Source organism: Portunus trituberculatus, chromosome 43, assembly GCF_017591435.1.
Source record: "Portunus trituberculatus isolate SZX2019 chromosome 43, ASM1759143v1, whole genome shotgun sequence".
In the NCBI taxonomy this organism is placed as follows: Eukaryota; Metazoa; Arthropoda; class Malacostraca; order Decapoda; family Portunidae; genus Portunus; species Portunus trituberculatus.
The window spans coordinates 19,524,190-19,530,939 of NC_059297.1; the positions used below are offsets into that span (position 1 = coordinate 19,524,190).

At 37.5% G+C, this 6,750-nt stretch overlaps 1 non-coding gene across 1 annotated transcript; it reads right to left on the reverse strand.

Annotated features, from left to right (window-relative positions):
• Nucleotides 1–4,708: 4,708 nt before the first annotated feature.
• Trnav-gac lies at nucleotides 4,709–4,782 on the reverse strand. The gene has a single exon. It is a non-coding gene; the product is annotated as a tRNA-Val (tRNA).
• Between the last annotated feature and the right edge of the window lie 1,968 nt (nucleotides 4,783–6,750).

Genomic DNA, 6,750 nt, shown 5'->3' on the forward strand with positions numbered 1-6,750 from the left:
ATACCATACTGGTGGCACAATATTGGTGGCACAGCAATTAAGGCTGTGGCAGAGATAATGTATATCAGGTTTCCTTCAATGAGAAAGGTTCAACTATAAAAGATGCTTAGAAACTTTTGTTCCATTACCGAGAGAGAATAAAGTATTAGCCTACAGGTGAAAATATTTTTTATTTCGAGGTGTTTGAATTGTGACTTTGTTGTTTCCATTTTTGTAATCCTCGTGACATTTTTCTTTATATCCATACATATAAAACTTTAAAACAAATGTAATGGCAAGGTTGGAGTGTTAGAGCATTATATCCCTTTTTCTACCTAACTCTGTATCCTATGCGAGACGTAATGCGATGATTGGGGTCGTGATTTTCTCTTGACCTTGCATCCTAACATCCTCTCATCCGCTTGTTTCTTTTTTCACGTATGTCAGTCAATTTTCACATTCTTGTATTCCACTTTGTACACTCATTACGAAATCAAAGATATTCTATATTCATTGAACAATTGTGATCATGGATTTTCTTTACTTGTTGACACATTTTGAATAACCATCCAAATACAAAGATAAATGACTGATATTTAGTTATATTCCTCTATGCATTCACTACGTACTGTAGACTGAAAGAATCCCCCATCTCTGAACTTCATCTTTTCATCACCTCACCTACAGCTACATATGTATTTGTACTTCAATCCCTATAAAGTCCACAATGGCTTTAATATGTGTATTCTAAAGCTTCAAAAATTACCATACACATTGGAGAAGCAACTGACTTCAATTTCTTACTCGCTGGAGAATATATTGACTTAACTCCGTTTCTCTTAGGATGCTGCGAAGAGGATAAGTAATCCCCATTTTTCTTTCAGGGGTCTCTCGTGGTTACATATATTCCTCTGTACTTGTGCATTTCAACAGTAAAGAAACATCAGTCTCATATATCTTACATAACATTATTTTGTTTACTTTATAATATTTTCTAGGGTTCGTGCTTTGATCTTATCAACTATCCTTTCTTTAATTTTTTATTTTCTAGGCCTTGCGTAAACCTTGTGACGACGAATAAGGCAAAACTTGCTATACCACTTCTTGACTGCCTTCCTATTTCGTAACTTCATTCACTTTCTTTTTTTAAGAGAGGACGAGGCCTGACGAGGTTCTCCCCCGACAGCTGTTAGTTTCCTTCAATCTCTCGTTTCATCAACCAATATAATAAAAACGTCCGATGAGAAATGCCTACAGCCTCTTGAATTTTTGTTGTATCGTTAGGCCTATGATGCTCTATGTATTTTTTTGGATTTCTTTTTCCTTTCTTGATTCTAATCATGATATATTGTTAACATTGAGCTTCATAATCTCTCTCTCAAGTGTGTGGTTCCTGTTCACTTAGGAGTGATCAAGTACCTAGTGTAAGTTGGAAGTTGTGGCCTGCCACTGGGTAGGAAAAACAAACTCCGAAACAAGCAAATAAACATGGGGTGGCCTAATCACCCCAGGGCCTAGGTCACTAGCCTTATCTGGTGCTATAAATACTGTAGTTGCCGCGCATCAGGATGTCAGGCAGATGCCAACAGGGGGGTCCTGTAGACTTGAGATGTATGAATGTTAGTATATAGAGATATGAGAAAGAAGGTTAATATGTAGAAGTTTCAGCTCTGTACTACCTACCAGTCAAATAAACCGGATTATAGTAGTAGTAGTAGTAGTAGTAGTAGTAGTAGTAGTAGTAGTAGTAGTAGTAGTAGTAGTAGTAGTAGTAGCAGTAGTAGTATTTGGATTGTGGGCCTCCAGATTTATCTCAAATTATAAATAATTGGAATATTATAATTTATTGCTTCTTCTCGAAGAGAGAGAGAGAGAGAGAGAGAGAGAGAGAGAGAGAGAGAGAGAGAGAGAGAGAGAGAGAGAGAGAGTTAATGATAAAAATGTAGCGTATTAAGTTTATATACGTATATATATATATATATATATATATATATATATATATATATATATATATATATATATATATATATATATATATATATATATATATATATATATATATATATATATATATATATATATATATATATATATATATATATATATATATATGTAATGTATATGTATTGTTCATGTATGTTTGCTGTACACAAATAATCAGTAGTACCCTTAGAATAGGTAGCACAAGGCAGTGCGCCTTTGGGTACGTAGTATTTCTGTACTAATTAATGTCTAAACAAAAAATTAAAGAGAGAGAGAGAGAGAGAGAGATAGATAGATAGATAGAGAGAGAGAGAGAGAGAGAGAGAGAGAGAGAGAGAGAGAGAGAGAGAGAGAGAGAGAGAGAGAGAGAGAGAGAGAGAGAGAGAGACGCAATCAAATTAATGTTCGTATATTTTGTAATTACACAGGTCAGCAACAGAGCGTCTCGTTACCCGCCAGTTCCCGAGAGCTTTAGTGACCAAGTTGCAACCAATTATTGCCACCACCACAAAGTAATGCAAAACCAAATATTAGAGAGTGCACTGCCGTAGCCGCAAACTTACGAGTAGTACACAGTGTGTACGTTTTGATGAAGTGACATACTATTTTGTTAAACTTCTTTTTTTAACAGTGATTGCAATCAGTCTTAAGTATCAAATGTAAGCATTGTGATCTCTTTCCTATAGACATTTTTTTCCAGGTCATTTTTGTCTTGCCTTTCACTGTCTCCTCTGCACCTTCAATTAAGATTTAACTTTTCTCAATTATTATTTTTTTTTTACTGCTGTTTTTTGCTGTTGTTGTTATTGCTGTTGTTTTTATTACTATTGTTGTTGTTGTTGTTGTTGTTGTTGTTGTTGTTGTTGTTGTTGTTGTTGTTGTTGTTGTTGTTGTTGTTGCTGTTGATACTTCTGCAGCTGGTGCTGCTGCTGTTATTGTTATTGTTTGTTGTCCTTGGCCAAAGTATACTCTGCAGAATTTCCCGTAATTTGAAAAAACGTTATTGAATATAATTAAATGAACTTATACTAGAAGATATGATTATCAATTATACATCATCAAATTAAGAGGAATTAATGTTGTTATGTCTTAGAAAGTATCCGTTAAAGAAACTAGTGATTCGAGTATTCTATGATTCCATTGCAATGATGTTTTCGAATTTGTATATCTAATCCAATGAACCTGACTTCCCATGAATGTGGTCATTCAAGTCAAGTAAAATGTAATATTGTCTCTGGGCTTTATAAAATATATGATATCCAGAGTTTTTCGGAACTAGGGATTGATGCCAATCATGCCATGCTTTGCGTCTAGATAAAGGGACGTACATGTACACCCTACATGTGTAGCGGTCGTGACGCATAGTGAGTTATGAACTGATACTTGAGTAATATAAGGGATGGCTAACTGCTTTTCCTCAATAATGACAGTACTGAATAACTGCAGGGGGAAATTTTTTGCAGTTTGAAATTAGGCTGTACTTTTTGGATGGTATTGTTTGTTGGCGGACAAAGGTTTAGTTCCCATACACAACAGCAAGTTTTGAAAGAGTATTCCAGACCTGATGCATGTACGAGTACATGTATTGTCCAGGGGGAAGCGGCAGTTTTACCAGTGTAAAAGATTGGAATGCTTTGCATTCCAATCTTTTACATAATAATAATAATAATAATAATAATAATAATAATAATAATAATAATAATAATAATAATAATAACAATAAAACAAAACTCAAAAGCGCCACATAACAAAAATTAACGCCAACTTTTATTTTTTTATTTATTTATTTATTTTTTTTTTTTTTCACTCTCTCCCCCGGTGTAATCGCCACCCCGCCAAATAGGTCTCCCTTCCTGACACTCATACACTCCCTCGTCCCCAGCAACTCACCACCTCTTGTTGTATCGTACTCTGAAAAGTCTCTCATACCTCGCTACGTCACACCAGACTCAAACCGTTAGCACAAACGGCGATAAACATGGAGGGCCACGTGCCATATCCACATTAATCATCGCAGTATTCGCATATACATTATATAACATTTCTTTCACTATTTTCGATGCCCATGTCACTAATACTTCGTCCATTCATCATCAAACATTATTCATGATGTACAAATACGTCAAAAATAACTCAAATATCCACATGTTTTGGCCTGTAACATCAAGATCAAGATCAAGATCACTTGTGACGTCACGGCTCTTTATGCCTTTTCGATTAAATGCCACTTTTTTGCCTAAAACAATGCTGGTCCGTATATTTCTCATGGTTTCCTTCAATTTTGAGGCCATTCCAAGGTATTCCATGTGGTACAACCTCGACAGAGTGACTGCATCATAGATAATTAAACGTCCCGCATCATTACCAGGCAAATCTGTACTAAAGTATTCTGTTGTGTTCCATCAAAGCTTTCGTCGTGAGGTGCCACCTTGCGGTGGGTTCCGGGAACATTGCGTCTAGCACATGACACGTAACTCTACACGAGACAGAGAGAGAGAGAGAGAGTGTGTGTGTGTGTGTGTGTGTGTGTCACTGTTTGATCTGCTGCAGTCTCTGACGAGACAGCTAGACGTTACCCTACGGAGCGAGCTCAGAGCTCATTATTTCCGATCTTTGGATAGGCCTGAGACCAGGCACACACCACACACCGGGACAACAAGGTCACAACTCCTCGATTTACATCCCGTACCTATTCACTGCTAGATGAACAGGGGCTACACGTGAAAGGAGACACACCCAAATATCTCCACCCGGCCGGGGAATCGAACCCCGGTCCTCTGGCTTGTCAAGCCAGCGCTCTTACCACTGAGCTACCGGGTGTGTGTGTAAAATCATCCCGTTTCCTGCGCCATTACCCGAGCCTTTTCATCATACAAGACTCAGGATGATGTGCTCGCCACCACTTCATCACCTGCATCTGTCCTCGTAACACACACAGTACCATTCCCGAACAACTAAGTCACGCACAAAGCAGCAGTCCATTTGCCACCTCAAGAATACTCTCAACAACCTCAGCGCAACATATCAAAACTGACATCCTTTGGGATTGGTCTCAGTGAACACTCCATTATCTAAATCCATTGCAACTCTTAGTTCAGCTCCAACCGCCGCTGAAAAATATAAAGAGGCATCTCTTAATTTCAGTCAGTTAAATGAAAAGAAATAAAAGGAATACATTCCCCCTGTTTACGTTTATTTCATTCTATTTCTTCAAGTATCTATTGATAGTGTTATCTATTGCGAAAGATGTTCCCGCAAAAGATATCACGCTGACATCACGTTCTACTCATATTATGAGAGAGAGAGAGAGAGAGAGAGAGAGAGAGAGAGAGAGAGAGAGAGAGAGAGAGAGAGAGAGAGAATGTAACTATCACTAAATGAAAATATAGATATAAGACTAATAACACAAAAACTAACACATTTCTTTTTGTGCTTGCATTCACTAAACAGTTGTATTTCAAACTGCTCCTCGTATTTTCGTTTTTTTTTTCACACTGACTTAGAATTTTGAAAACTTACAAACTTTTCTTATGTGTGTATGTGTAATATGAAATACTCTGCTCTTTTTTTTATTCATTCATTCATTATTATTTTTTCAACATTACGCAATCTATTTCATGATTTTCTTTGTTGTATTTAGACGTTGGTTCTAAAAAGGTTGTACTAAATCCTGAATGGATATCACAGGTTTCCAGGTTCGGTACGTGTTCATGTTCCTGCACTCCTTCGTAAATGTCCAGAACTAAAGCACTGTCATTTCTTCATGCGCACCTGAATGTCGATGATAAATCTCGCTCTCCACTAGCATCCGCAAGAAAATGAATAGTGGAAAATTTTGAAAGCGAAGTTTAATTAAACAGTTGCCTTCTTTACATAGATATCCTGACTGTCATTCTACACCTAGCCCGTGTTATAAGACATGAGCGCGCGTGTACACACAAGAACGCACGCACGCACGCACACGCTCGCACGTACAAACTCAGGCGTACGCGCGCACACACACACACACACACACACACACACACACACACACACACACACACACACACACACACACACACACACACACACACTAAGAAGACAACTTTCGGCAAAGTGAACTTTTTATCCAGCGGGAGAAAAATCAGGAATTTAAAGACAAGTTCAACAGGACTAATGAGCAGGCAAGTAAGTGCACCCAGCAAGTAGAGAGAGAGACTCGGCAGAAATTGTAATAGAAGAGGAAAGGAAATGAAGAAGAAATTAGAAAAGACTGGAGAGGAAGTCCATTCAGAAACACGCAAAAGAAGTAATCAGGAAAATGTCTGATTTCTAAGAGATTAGGTGGAAGGAATAAGTCAGTGGTCATATTTGAAAGAAATATTTAAGTCTAGGACAGACAGACATAAGCACCGGAAAATCATACATGTTTCTCTTTATGGTTGTGTAATTACACCACGAGATGATTGATTTTCGAGAGAGAGAGAGAGAGAGAGAGAGAGAGAGAGAGAGAGAGAGAGAGAGAGAGAGAGAGAGAGAGGGGGGGGAGATTACACACACACACACACACACACACGTATCCGTGGGTAGGGCACATTACACTTCCTTAAGTAAATAACATTTACGATACTGTATGTTGTTCATTATGGAGTGTTACTTGATAGGTGACAGAAGAGAATATATCGAATTCCCAATTAAGCCATTCCTGCAGGTGTGGATCTCAAGATATATAATTATGCATTGATTACTTGAGCATTGTTAAGTATGGAAAGGATTCTTAATACCTGCTTAATTTGACAATGAAAACTT